Raw genomic sequence first — 14,569 nt, 5'->3', positions numbered from 1 at the left:
AGCACCCAAGCTGGAGCTTATAACATTGCCAGACCACCTCAGGTATGCATTCTTGGATGAATACAAGACCTTACTTGTTATTTTGTCTGCAACCTTGTCTGAATCACAAGTGGAGGTAGCATTGAGTATTCTAAGGAATAGAAAAGCAGCTTTAGGCTGGAAAATGTCCGACATTCATGGAATAAGTCCCGTGCTGTGTATGCATAAGATTTACATGGATGAATGTCATAAGCCGAGTGCACAACACCAACGGAGACTAAATCCAGTACTAAAGGATGTGGTAAGGAAAGAGGTGATAAAGTGGTTAGATGCGGGGATATTATACCCCATATCTGGCAGGAAATAGGTGAGTTCGGTACAATGTATGCCCAAGAAGGGCGGTATGGCAGTGGTGAAAAATGAGAAGAATGAATTGATCCCGACAAGGATTGTAACGGGGTGGCGTATATGCATGGATTACAGGAAGTTGAATGATGCCAACAGGAAGGACCATTATCCGGTGCCATTTATTGATCAGATGTTGGATAGACTCTTGGGGCAAGAATACTACTGCTTCTTTGATGGCTACTCAGGTTATAATCAGATAGTCATTGCACTAGAGGATTTGGACAAGATTTCATTCACTTGTTCGTATGGCACCTATGCGTTCAAACATATGCCATTTGGATTATGCAATGCATCGGCTACATTAAGGAGATTCATGATGGAAATATTCCATGATATGGTGGATGATTTTGTTCAGGTGTTCATGGACGACTTCCTCCATACTTAGACTCTTCAAAAATCAGGTACTGGAACCCTCGCAGTATCATTCTACGGATCAACAGTACGGTATGTAGATCAATCTATGGACCGTCAATGGTCACTGTAGTTCCACACTTGGTCAGATTTCCCTGATTTGCCTTCCATGCCTTGGCTGCATTTCTTTCAGCTGTCTCTTTAATTTCGCGCCTGAACATCTTTCCTGCAAAATATGATGACAATACATAAAAACCAATACAAAAAGGCCCTAGACACACACAACTTGTAAGTGACATATATTAGAAATACCATAAACTCATGGTATATCAAGGACCAAGGCCTTTTTGGAATGACTTCCAAATGTGTGAAGTAAATTGAGTACCCTGATCCAAAATAATAGATAAAGGAACCCCATGCAACTTCACTATCTCTCTTATATACAACTTGGCATAGTCTTCCGCTAAAAATGAAACCTTGACGGGAACAAAGTGGGCTGATTTTTTCATCCAATGTATAATGACCAAAATAGAATCATGTTGCCTTCGAGTGCGAGGCAAACCCACAATAAAATCCATATTCACTTCTTCCCAGTTCCAAGTGGGAATACCTATATCTTGGGATAAGCCTCCCGGCCTTTGATGCTCAACCTTTACTTGTTGACAATTTAGACATTTGGCCATAAATCCCGCAATGTCTTTCTTCATACCATTCTACCAACAGACTTCCCGTAGATCACGGTACAACTTGGTGGCTCCCGGATGAATAGAATACCGAAAACTATGAGCTTCCGCTATCATTTGTTCCCTCAAACCATCAACATCCACAACACATAACCGACCTTGGTACCTAAGAACCCCATCGACCCATTGGGAGAAAGCCTTAATGGACTTCTTAAGTACTGACTCCTTCAATTCAACTAATAAAGGATTAAGATCTTGCTTAAACTTTAGATCTATCACAAAGGACGATTCAGACCCATTATGAACCATGGAATCCACTAGTTAAACACCTAGTTTGGCCAACCTATGCACATTACAAACTAATTCTTTCTTTTCATCCTCTACATGAGCCACACTACCCATGGACAATCTACTAAGTGCATCTGCTACCATATTAGCTTTTCTAGTGTGATAAAGGACACTCATGTCATAGTACTTCAACAATTCTAACCACCTCCTTTGTCGACAATTCAAGTAGTTTTACTAAACACATATTTGAGGCTTTTATGATCGGTGAAAACATCCACATGGACCCCATAAAAATAATGCCTCTATATTTTTAAGGCAAATACAACCGCCGCTAACTCAAGATCATGGGTAGGATAATTTTTCTCATGAACTTTAAGTTTCCTTGAAGCATAGGCAATCACCTTACCATTTTGCATAAGCACACATCTCAACCTCACTCTAGAGGCATCATAATACACCATAAAACCATTCGTTCCCTGCAGTAAGGTCAACACAGGAGCGGAAGTAAGTCTATCCTTCAACTCTTGGAATCTTTTCTCACAATATTCCGACCACACAAACCTAGCCTTCTTTTGAGTCAAATTCATCAAAGGAGAAACAATGGATGAAAACTCATCAACAAACCTTATATCGTAACCGGCCAAACCTAAAAAGCTTCTAATGTCGGAAGGAGATAATGTTCTAGGCCAACTCTTGACCGTATCCATCTTCTTAGGATCTACCTCAATACCCTTGCTTGACACAATATGACCAAGGAAAGCTACGGACCTTAACCAAAATTCACACTTGCTAAACTTTGCAAAAAGTTTTTGGTCCTTAAGAACTTGCAACACAATTCTCAAATGGTCCACATGTTCATTTTCAATCCTTGAATAGATCAAAATATCATCGATAAATACAATCACAAATATGTCTAGGTATTTCTTAAACATTCTATTCATCAAGTCCATGAATGCTGCTGGAGCATTTGTCAAACCAAACGACATCACTAGAAATTCATAGTGACCATACCTAGTTTGGAAAGCCATCTTTGGGATATCTTCCTCTCTCACCCTCAATTGGTGATAACCCAAACGGAGATCAATTTTAGAGAAATAACTTGCCCCTTGAAGTTACTCAAACAAGTCATCAATTCTCGGAAGAGGATACTTGTTCTTAATGGTCACTTTGTTAATTGACGATAATTGATGCACATTCTAGGAGACCCATCCTTCTTTCTAACAAACAACATGGAAGCACCTCATGGAGAGATAGTCGATCGGATAAAACCCTTTTCTACCAAATCCTGTAGTTTCTCTTTCAATTCTTTTAACTCCGCCGGAGTCATTCTATAAGGAGGAATAGAGATAGGTTGTGTATGCCAAAGAAGGTCCATACCAAAATCTATTTCCCGCTTGGGAGGAATACCGGGAAAACCATCGGGGAAAACTTCTGGGAACTCATTAACCACCAGAACCGACTCAAGAGAAGGGGTTTTGGAATCTACATCCCTCACCTTAACAACATGGTAAAATGAACCTTTTGAGATCATCTTTCTAGCTTTAAGGTAGGACACAAATTGACCTCTAGGCATAGAATTTCCTCCTTTCCACTCTTAGATAGGCTCATTCGGAAATCAGAATCTGACCACCGATAGAGGCATAACATGGATGCAACCAATCCATACAAAGAATCACATCAAAGTCTTACATGTCAAGCTCTACCTAGTTAACAAGAGTAACTCTATGGGACAAGGAAATGGTATATCTTCTATAAACCCTCTTAGCCATGACAGAATCACCTATCGGGGTAGAAATCGAAAAAGGTTCTAATAACACTTCATGGGCACATAAGGTGTCACAAATGACAAAGTAGCATCGGGATCTAACAAGGCATATACATTAATAAGAAATACTTTTAACATATCAGTCATCTCATCTGGGGAGCTCTCTTGGTCACCTTGGGACTGAAGTGCATAAAAGTGGTTTTGCTTTGGGGCATTGGAGTTTGAGTTGCTTGGAGGAGCTTGCTTGTCTTCTCTCCCTTTAACCTTGAGCATCGGGCAATCTCTCATCTTGTGGGCACTCTTTCAACAACCATAGCAACCACTTGTGCCAACTAGGTACTTACCATCATGCTTTATTCCACATTTTTCACAATTAGGCCTATTCACATAAGAACCACCATCATTACCTCCTTGAGGTTTAGAATTGGAAACCCTATCTTTGTTGACCTTTGGAGCACTAGAGGAACTTTGGTTGGAAAAACTTTGTTTGAACCTTGGTCGACCTTGTCCATCAGACCTAGCATTGGAGAAGTTCCCATCACCGATTCTAGCTCTTTTCACCTCCCTATTCTTTTCCTTGAGGTTTTCTTCCTCCATTTGTTCGGCATACACCATAAGACGTGATATATCCATATTATTATGGAGCATTGCCGAATGACATTCTTTTACTACCAAGCCGGACACACCCATCAAAAACCTACTCATCTCATCCCTCGAATCTGCCACCATAGTTGGAGCATACTTGTACAATTGATTAAACTTTAGTGCATACTATTTCATGGTCATTCTTCGTTGACGAAGGTTAATGAACTCTTCCACCTTAGCTTCCCTCAACTCTCGGGGAAAGAACCTATCATGAAATGCCGATTTAAACACTTCCCACTTTATGGGATCCGCTCCTACCGACCTATTGTTCTTCCACTAATTATACCATACTTGAGAAACATTTTTTATGAATATGGGTTAAATTTCCGGTTGGGTATTGCCTTTTTTTAGTCTATTTGTTGTTTAAATGTGATTTTGTTTATTAGTTGTGTTTGAACTTAATGGGATTGTAGTTGCAAATACGATTTCATCTTAGTGTTTTTGGCTTGCTTGAGAGAGAGGTTTTAAAACTAAGACTACTAAATCAATAGCCGGTGGCTATTGGGTTGTCGTGGGTTCAGGTCGAGAGAGTTAATCCTAGACTTTCTCCCACACATTCAGCTCGACAGAGTGAATGGGCTAAGGCAGAGGTTGTGCTTAAATGCTGCAACTCGGTGTTTGAGAGAAACCGAGTTGATTCAGGGTAAGTTGCTTGAGAGAGAATTTACCCCCACTAAATTCTAGCCTAGTTACTAATATTCAGTGATTTACTATCAATAGCATTTACCCAATAGTATATTTTATCCAATATTCCTATCACATCCCAAGAATCTCGTCTCCCTATCTCATATCTTTATATTTTTGTTGTTTTTTTCTATTAGTTGAATACAAACTCCCCATTGATAATTGACATTCGTGTCACCTTTTGATTTAGTATGTTTTTATTCGTTAATGTTTATAGCTATGATTGATTAGAACTTGATTTTACTTTTCTATTAATACCTGCAACCACTCCCTTGGAACTCGACCCCAACCCATTCGGTTGGGTTATATTACTGCACGTGATCGTTGACACCTGAATTGGTAGTCGTGTCTTTGATTACGTAGAAAACATCAGTAGCCAACGTGGGTAGAAAAGGGTCATACTTTTTAGATGATTCCTTAGTGCTTTTTAGCATATACTAGTGGATCCACTTAGTTGAGGCGTTCTATATCCCGTCCAGTTATAGGACAGTTCTAGCAGCATGGGCAAGACTTTGTATCATCACATTAGCTCATAGTGATGGTTGTCGGTTAGAGAACTCCCACATAATTATATTACTTTATTATATATAAACTGATTTATTGTTGTATTTATTACATTGAGTTGATACCTACTGTTTAAATGCTTTATATAAACTGCATCTTAATTATTGTTTATTTATGCATAAAGTTGAGTATGCATGAGTTGAGTAAAGCTGAGGTAAGTGTTTCTTTCAGAATTTAGTTGAAGCTTATGTTATATTTAGTTTTCCCCTCGCATGTTCATACATTCAATGTACTGATGTCATTTAGTCTGCATCATTTTATGATGCAGATACATGTAACCAAGATCAGTATCCAGTGCCTCGTTGATCTGGTTGAGCATTCAAAGTCAGTTGGTGAGCCTCCTTGCTTTCGAATGACCCCATTTTACTGATTTATAGTTAGTTCATTAGGATGTCGTGATTCTTGTCCCGATGTCCATCTTAGTTGTTAGAGGCTTCATAGACAATTAGTTAGTTCATTTGTCATTATCTTGTTATTGGCTTATGTTAAGACTTGAGTTGCCACTTTGGCTAAGTTAAATGTTTATTTCTAAAACATTATGAGTTTAGTTTGAGACAAGTTGAGTTATCTTGCATTTGAATTCTCTTTTTAATGCTTAAAGTCTTCTGCTGAGAGTCTAGCCAGTCCAAGGGTTTGCTTGGGGCCAGCAATGGTTCTCGAGTGCAAGTCCTATCCAAAGTGTAGGCTTGGGGCGTGATAAACTTGGTATCAGAGCACATATTTCAAGAGTCCTACGAAGTCTATGAAGCCGTGTTTGTAGAGTCCTAGTTATCGGTGTGAAGCGCGCCACATCTATAATTTCGAGGCTGCAAAATTTAGGAACTATCTCACTTCTTTCATATTCATGTCGTGCGATAGAGTTAATCTCTATAAAGTTTCCTTCTAACTCGTTCTTGTGTGTGTCTTTTAGCTGATCATGCCTTCACGAAGAGCTTTCAGAGGTCGTCCTACTAGGAGTAATGTCGAGGAACAAGGGGTACCTAATGCAATTGAAGTGCAACCCCAAGGAGAGGTCACCAATGTTGAGTTCAGGGAAGCGATCAAAATGTTAAGTCAAGTGGTGACCAATGAAGCTTGTCATCGAGAGAACCGACAAGAAGTGAATGATACTTCAAGAATCTGTGAGTTTCTAAGGATGAATCCTCCAAGCTTCATTGGTTCAAGCACTACTAAGGATTCAAAATTTTTTGTTGAGGAACTGCAGAAGGTGTTTGAGGTTATGCACGTTGCCAATGTTGAGCAAGTGGAACTAGATGCATACCAACTAAAGAGTGTTGCTAGGACTTGGTTTGACCAGTGGAAGAAGGGTAGAGTTGAGGGTGCACCAATTTTTACTTGGGATGTGTTTGACGAGGCTTTCTTGGGGCGTTTCTTTCCCCGTGAACTGAGAGAAGCTAAGGTATGACAATTCCTTACTCTTAAGCAGGATTCACTGAGTGTTCATGTATACAGTTTGAAGTTCACCCAACTTTCTCGATATTCTCTGGAGATGGTTGCGGATATGAGAAGCAGGATGCGTCTATTTGTTGCTGGCCTGTCTCGTCTGTCAAGTAAGGAGGGCAAGGCAACGATGCTAATAGGGGACATGGACATAGCGAGACTTATGGTTTATGTGTAGTAGGTTGAGGAAGAATAGTTTAGGGATAGAGAAGAATTCAGAAACAAGAAAGCTAAGACAAAGAATGAGTCCGGGCAGCAAAGGTGTAATGTGAACCATTCTTCCTTTCAACATAAGCAAAAGGGATCTGCTCCATCATCTGCTAGTGCACCTGCACCAAGGAACAAAGGTGAGTATAATAGTCAAAATTCGCAGAATTTCATAGCTAGACCTGCTCAGTCTCAGGGTAGTGTTGCACAAGGGGGTAATTGGGCTCCTACATGTGCTAAGTGTGGTAGGAACCACTAGGTGCTTGTCATGATGGCTCTACTGGATGTTTCAAGTGCAGTTAAGAGGGTCACTTCATGAAAGAGTGTCCTAAGAACAGGCAGGGAAATGGTTACTGGTGGAGGAGCAAACCGCCTATATGCGATCAGTAGTTGTCAAGAGCAAGAGAATTCTCCAGATGTTGTCATTGGTATGATCAAAGTCTTTACTTTTGATGTATATGCTTTTCTAGATCCAGGAGCGAGTCTATCTTTTTTGACTCCTTATGTTTCGATGAATTTTGATGTTCTTCGTGAGAAACTTTATGATCCCTTTAGTGTTTCTACACCTGTTGGTGGGTCCATTCTAGCTGAGAGAGTCTATCATGATTGTACTGTTTTCATCAATCACAAGAGCACCATGGCTGATTTAATTGAGTTAGACATGGTAAATTTTAATGTTGTTTTGGGTATGGACTGGCTTCATGTATGTTATGCCTCCATTGATTGTAGAACTCATGTAGTTAAGTTCCAATTTCCTAATGAGCCAATCGTTGAGTGGAGGAGTAGTTCAGAAGTGCCTAAGGGTCATTTTATTTCGTACCTTAAGGAAAGGAAGTTAGTTTACAAGGGTTGTGTCTATCACTTAGTTTGAGTTAATAATTCTAGTGTTGAGACACCTCATATTGAGATAGTTCCTGTTGTGAGTGAGTTTCTGGAGGTCTTTCCAGATGATCTACCCGGAGTCCCCTCCTGAAGAGAAATAGACTTTGGTATAAATATTCTTTCCGATACTCATCCTATATCTATTCTGCCATATAGAATGGCTCTGGCAGAGTTGAAAGATTTAAAAGAGTAGTTGAAAGATCTCCTTGAGAAGGGCTTTATTCAACCAAGTGTCTCACCTTGGGGCGCTCCGGTCTTATTTGTGAGGAAGAAGGATGGTTCTCTTAAAATGTGTATAGACTATCGTCAGTTGAACAAGGTTACTATCAAGAATAAGTATGCTCTTTCGAGAATTGATGATCTCTTCAATCAGCTTCAGGGTGCCACTTGTTTCTCTAAGATAGACCTCATATCTGGCTACCATCAGTTAAGAGAGAGGGAATGTGATATTCAAAAGATAGCTTTCAGGACCCATTATGGTCATTATGAATTTCTGGTCATGTCATTCGGTTTAACTAATGCACCTGCAGCGTTCATGGACCTTATGAACATATTATTAAAGCCTTATTTAGATATGTTTGTTATTGTGTTCATTGATGACATTCTAATCTATTCGAGGAATGAGGAAGATCATGCTAGCCATCTCAGAATAGTTCTCCAAACTCTAAAGGATAGAGAGTTGTATGCTAAATTCTTGAAATGTGAGTTTTGGCTTGAGTCTGTGGCATTATTGGGCTACATTATTTCCGGTGAAGGAATTAGAGTTGATACTAAAAATATAGAAGTAGTGCTGAATTGGCCTAGACCCACATCTCCAACTTATATTAGGAGTTTCTTGGGGTTGGTTGGATATTATAGAAGGTTTGTAGAGGGGTTATCATCTATTTCGTCCCCTTTGACCAAGTTGACTCAGAAGACATTATGTTTTAGTGGTCTGAAACTTGTGAGAAAAGTTTTCAGGAATTGAAAAAGCGGTTGACTACTGCCCCAGTGTTGACCTTACCAGAAGGTGCACAAGGATTTGTCGTATATTATGATGAGTCTAGATTTGGTTTGGGTTGTGTGTTGATGCAGAATGGTAAAGTTATAGCTTATGCCTCCAAACAGCTGAAAGTTCACGAGAAGAATTACCCAACCCATGATTCTAGAGTTGGCTACCGTAGTATTTGCTTTGAAAATATGGCGTCATTATCTTTATGGTGTTCATGTGGATGTGTTCATCAATCATAAGAGTCTACAGTATGTATTTAGTCAGAAAGAGCTTAATCTAAGACAAAGGAGGTGGTTAGAGTTACTCAAGGATTATGACATAAGTATCCTCTATCACCCAGGTAAGGATAATGTTATTGCTGATGCCTTGAGCAGGTTGTCTATGGGTAGTATGACCCATGTTGAGGAAGAAAAGAGAGTGTTTGCGAAAGATGTGCACAGACTTGCACGATTAGAAGTTCGACTAATGGATTCCACAGAAGGAGGAGCGGTGGTGATAAATGGGGTTCAATCATCATTAGTGTATGAAGTTAAAGAGAAACAAGGCCAAGATCCTATTTTCCTTGAATTAAAGTCAAATGTTCATAAGCAAAAAGTAATGGCTTTTGAATAAGGGGGAGCAAGCGTATTAAGGTATCAAGGTAGGTCGTGTGTACCAAGGGTGGATGAACTCCATGAGAGGATCATGGAGGAAGCTCATAGCTCCAGATATTCCATTTATCCGAGTTCTACAAAGATGTATCGTGACTTGAGAGAAGTATATTGGTGGAATAGTATGAAGAAAGGTATTGCTGAGTTCATTGCTAAATCCCTGAATTGTCAACTAGTTAAAGTAGAGCACCAAAGGCCCGATGGTATGGATCAGAATATAGAAATTCTAGAATGGAAGTGGGAGATGATCAATGTAGATTTCATCACAGTTTTACCATAGTCTCGCAGGCAACATGATTCTATTTGGGTAAATATGGATCGAATGACCAAATTAGCCCACTTTTTGTTGGTATAGACTACCCATTCAGCAGAGGATTATGCCAAGTTATACATTCAAGAGGTGGTAAGACTTCATGGAGTCCCTGTTGCGATTATATCTGATAATGGTGTACAATTTACTGTGCAGTTTTGGAAATCTTTTCAGAAAGGCTTAGGTTCAAAGGTGAACTTAAGTACTGTTTTTCATCCTCAGAAAAATTGTCAAGTAGAGCGCACTATTCAGACTTTAAAAGATATGTTGAGGGCCTGTGTGATTGATTTCAAGGGTAATTGGGATGATCACCTACCTCTCATTGAGTTTGCTTATAACAACAATAACCATTCTAGTATTCAGACGACTCCATATGAAACTCTTTATGGGAGAAGATGCAGATCTCCTATTAGATGGTTTGAGGTTGGTGAAGCTAGGTTGATAGGTCCAGACTTAGTTCATCAAGCTATGGAGAAAGTGAAAGTTATTCAAGAGAGGTTGAAAACAACGCTGAGTCGTCAGAAATCCAACACTGATGTTAGGAGAAGGAAGTTAAAGTTCGAAGTAAATGATTGGGTATACTTGAAGGTTTCACCCATGAAGGGTGTTATGAGATTTGGTAAGAAGGGGAAGCTTAATCCCCGGTATATTGGTCCTTACAGAATATCCAATAGGATTGAAAATGTAGCTTATGAGTTAGAGCTACCACAAGAGTTAGCAGCGGTCCATCTGATATTTCATGTTTCCATGTTGAAGAAGTTCATGAGATATCTTTCACTTATCATAACTACTGAAAATATTGGTATCAAGGATAGCTTATCTTATGGGGAGATTCCTGTTTAGATTCTAGATCGCCAAGTTTGCAAGTTGAGAACTAAAGAGGTAGCATCTGTCAAAGTTCTGTGGAGAAATCAATTTGTTGAGGAAGCTACTTGGGAAGCTGAGGAGTATATGAAGAAGAGATACCCACATCTATTTGAATCTAGAGAAGTTCCAAATTAAGATACTAATCCTTTTCTTGACTTTTATTTTAAGTGGGCATGTTGTATGTACATTTTGCTTGTTGGGTGTTTGAGCTAGATGTTAGATGTCACACCCTTAGTCTACTTAGAGTGATCTCATTCGATGATGAATGTTCCCATGGGGGATATATCGTAACACCTCGCTAAGTTAATGAACAAAAATTAGAAAGAGTCATTTTTGGAAAGAATAAAAATCTGGAAATTTGCATATGTTATTTTAAGTATGAGTTTTGGTTCAACTTCAAACGACCATAACTCCTAGCTCAGGATGATTTAGGTGTGCTAAAAGATACCATAGGAAATATCTTTGGATTATCTATCTAAAGCTGCTGAGTTTGCTCAATTTTGAGTTCTTATGAGGAAGATATACCCATTGGAAGTCGGGCTGTCTAGATAAGAAAAGTCAAAACCAGATTTTTAAGGGGTATTTTGATCTTTTCCATACCCACTTGATTTAATTCGTTTTTAGTGAATTAATTAGGGTCAAAACTGAATTGGTTCAGTTTGCAAAATTGAAAATTCACGCAAGGGCATTAGAGAAAAGAACTCAAGAGAGAACAGAAAAAGAAAATCAAGATTCGTTGTCTTCGTAAGGAATTGATTGCAGATTTTGTGAAAGATTTGATCCTACGAGGTATGTGAGACTATCATAACATTGGGTTTGTTCACCCACGTGCCAAACATGTTTATTTCAGCATGAATTCGTCCTAAAAAGATTGGAAGTTTGAATGTTCTTAATGGGTGTTCTTTAATTGCTTTTGTTCTTGAATTTGGGTTGAGATTGAGGAGTTCTTGAGAGTTCACTGTCAATTATTAGAGTTACTTTGAGTTAGATTCTTGTGTATATGTTTTGGGTAGCTGAATCTAAAGAGATACTAAGAAAAAGAATCAAAATTAATTGAATTCAGGTTAGAAAACCAGAGGAAAAGTTCGTCAGTTTTGCCTAGGGCAATGCTGGCGTAACGCGCCCCTGTTGCACCAGGAAGGCTGGGGCGACGCGCCAGCAGTGCACCAGAAATGAGCCCCAGTAACTTAAGTGCTGGCGCGGCGCGCCAGGAAAGTGCTCGGGTCATCTGCCCACACCCGTTTTTTGTCGTTTATCCCGTCTAAGTTCTTTTAAAGTGTACTAACACTTCCTATTGATTCTAACTACTCTAAATGACTTCTAAACATCTAGAAATCATCCATAAAAATAAATCCTAAGCTTGAATCCATAAAATCAAATTAAAGGATAGTTAAGAGCCAAGTCTAGAAAGTTCATAGAGTCTTTTGAAGAAGTCTTTTGCAAATGTTTTAAACCTGTTTTAAGACTAGAGTAAGAGTAACAAATGAAGTTCTTTTTGTTCAAAAGAGTATATGGGGACTAAGTATTCCCAAATGAGTAAATGTTTTCACATTTTAAACTAGAGAGGAAACAATGATTTCCAAAAGAGCTTTGGAGCTAGTTTTGAGTAATTATCTCAAACCAAAGAAATAGTTTTTGTTTTTAAACATATGAGCTGAGTATTTTGGGAGTAGTATTGAGCACCAATGTGGGGATGAGTTCATAACAACTCAATGTCTCCATAAACCATGTAGCCAACGTGGGTAGAAAAGGGTCATACTTTTTCGATGATTGCTTAGTGCATTTTAACATAGACTAGTAGATCCACTTAGTTGAGGTGTTCTATATCCCGACAATTTATAAGACAATTCTGGCAGCATGGGAGAGACGCTGTATCATCACATTAGCTCATAGTGATGGTTGTCGGTTAAAGAAACTCCCATAAAATTTTATTACTTTATTATATATAAATTGAGCTTTTGCTGTATTTCTTCAATACATTGAGTTTCTACCTATTGTTTAAATGCTTTATATAAACGACGTTGTTATTTATTTCTGCATTGAGTTGAGTATGCATGAGTTGAGTAAAGTTGAGGTAAGTGTTTCTTTTATAATTCAGTTCAAGCTTATGTCATGTTTAGTTTTCCCCTCACATGCTCATACATTCAATGTACTGATGCCATTTGGCCTGAATCATTTTATGATGCAGATACAGGTAACCAGGGTCAACATCCAACACCTCGTTGATCCGGTTGAGCATTTAGAGTTAGTTGGTGAGTCTCATTGCTTTCGGAGGACCCCTTTTTACTGCTTTATAGTTAGTTCATTTGGGTGTCGTGGGTCTTGTCCCGATGTCTATCTCAGGTTTTAGAGGCTTCATAGTCAGTTAGTTAGTTCATTTGTCATTATCTTGTTATTGGCTTATGTTAAGACTTGAGTTGCCACTTTGGCTAAGTTAAATATTTATTTCTAAAACATTCTGAATTTAGTTTGAGATAGTTGAGTTATCTTGCATTTGAATTGTCTTCTTAATGCTTAAAGTCTTCCTCTGAGAGTCTAGCCAGGCCAATGGTTCACTTGGGGCCATCAATGGTTCTCGAGTGCCAGTCCTGCCCAAGGTGTAGGCTCTGGGAGTGATATCTTATTTCCCTTGCGGTTCTTCCGTCCACCATCCAGCCTGACGTTGGTGGTGCTAGCGGCATTTATGTCTCCTTCGTTGTCCATTCCCTTAGTGACAAACCTTTGCTCTAATACCACGTTGTCACAAACTTAGATTCACACTAAAGATCCGTGCGGCAGTTGACAACTTACTCACTAATCTTTCAATATATTGTAAGCAAAAGTAGGCCCTTTGAAACTAAGATCGCTAAGAGAATGAAAAAAATACTTAGAAAGCTTTGAAAAAATGATTTGTATTGCTTGTGGAATGCTTACATTTTGTTGGATGAGTTTGCGAAAGAGAGACCCTCTATTTGTACTACTCTCTAGGGGCCTAAGTGTAAATAATAATTACTTTAGAAGTCCCTACAATATTTACGCTTTGATCCTAATCTAGAATTCTCTACAAGATCTAGGGAATTCTAATGCCTTTTTAAAAATATCTAGGGAGTTCTAGAGTGTTCTACTCACTACTCTAGATTCTTCGCCTTTATTCGGATGCCAAATTTGAACAGTGAAGTGGCGGGGCATGACACATGAGTCCAAAACTCAGGGACGTCTCAACAAGTTTAGGGGCTAAAGAAAAACTTCATAAATAGTCCTTTTTATTAGTTATCATATGAAAAGTGAATACCTATAACATACTCAATGTAATCCAAGTCTAGAGAAAGTACGCACACCTTATGAAGTAAGGCCTCATTTGTTTTCATTAAGATTAAGATGTCTGAATCTAAACGCACGTCTGAATGATTAAGATGTTGTCTCTAGATCTGAACACTGAATGATGAAGTCTCTTTGTTTTTAGCATTTGAATACACGTCAAAATTAATAATTAATTCTTTTTGCATGTGTGTAAATATTTAAGGCCTCTTGTTATAATTTGGTGTTATGCTACTGATTTTATTGATACTTTTTTGGCACATATCCAAAAACATATAAGAATAAAAAAGGCAACCCAAACAAATGTCTAACCCCTTACTAACTACAACTAGTTGTTAGTTTTATAAATAATAATAGTATTATGTGAAGTTAAATGCTTAGTGTCTTTTGAGAATATAAAAAATGTAGTATGTAAGAATTATAAAGGCAACTCTAAAATAATAATATTTTTGTGCATATATATAAATATTTAAGGTCTCTTCTTGTTATAATATGGTGTTAGACTAACAATCTTTTTGAGACTTCTGAGCACAATCCATAAACATGTAAGAATAAAAA

The 14,569-nt window shown here is 38.4% G+C and overlaps 2 protein-coding genes across 4 annotated transcripts in view; both read left to right on the top strand.

The window, feature by feature from the left end:
- LOC125873377 (vacuolar protein sorting-associated protein 27) overlaps positions 1-14,569 on the top strand; it is a 1,193,133-nt gene that overhangs the window by 487,584 nt on the left and 690,980 nt on the right. The window lies entirely within an intron of this gene.
- The window catches only part of LOC125873368 (uncharacterized), a 414,450-nt gene that overhangs the window by 16,415 nt on the left and 383,466 nt on the right, over positions 1-14,569 (top strand). The window lies entirely within an intron of this gene.

This window comes from Solanum stenotomum, chromosome 8, assembly GCF_019186545.1.
Source record: "Solanum stenotomum isolate F172 chromosome 8, ASM1918654v1, whole genome shotgun sequence".
In the NCBI taxonomy this organism is placed as follows: Eukaryota; Viridiplantae; Streptophyta; class Magnoliopsida; order Solanales; family Solanaceae; genus Solanum; species Solanum stenotomum.
This window is presented reverse-complemented; position numbering and strand designations above follow the sequence as displayed.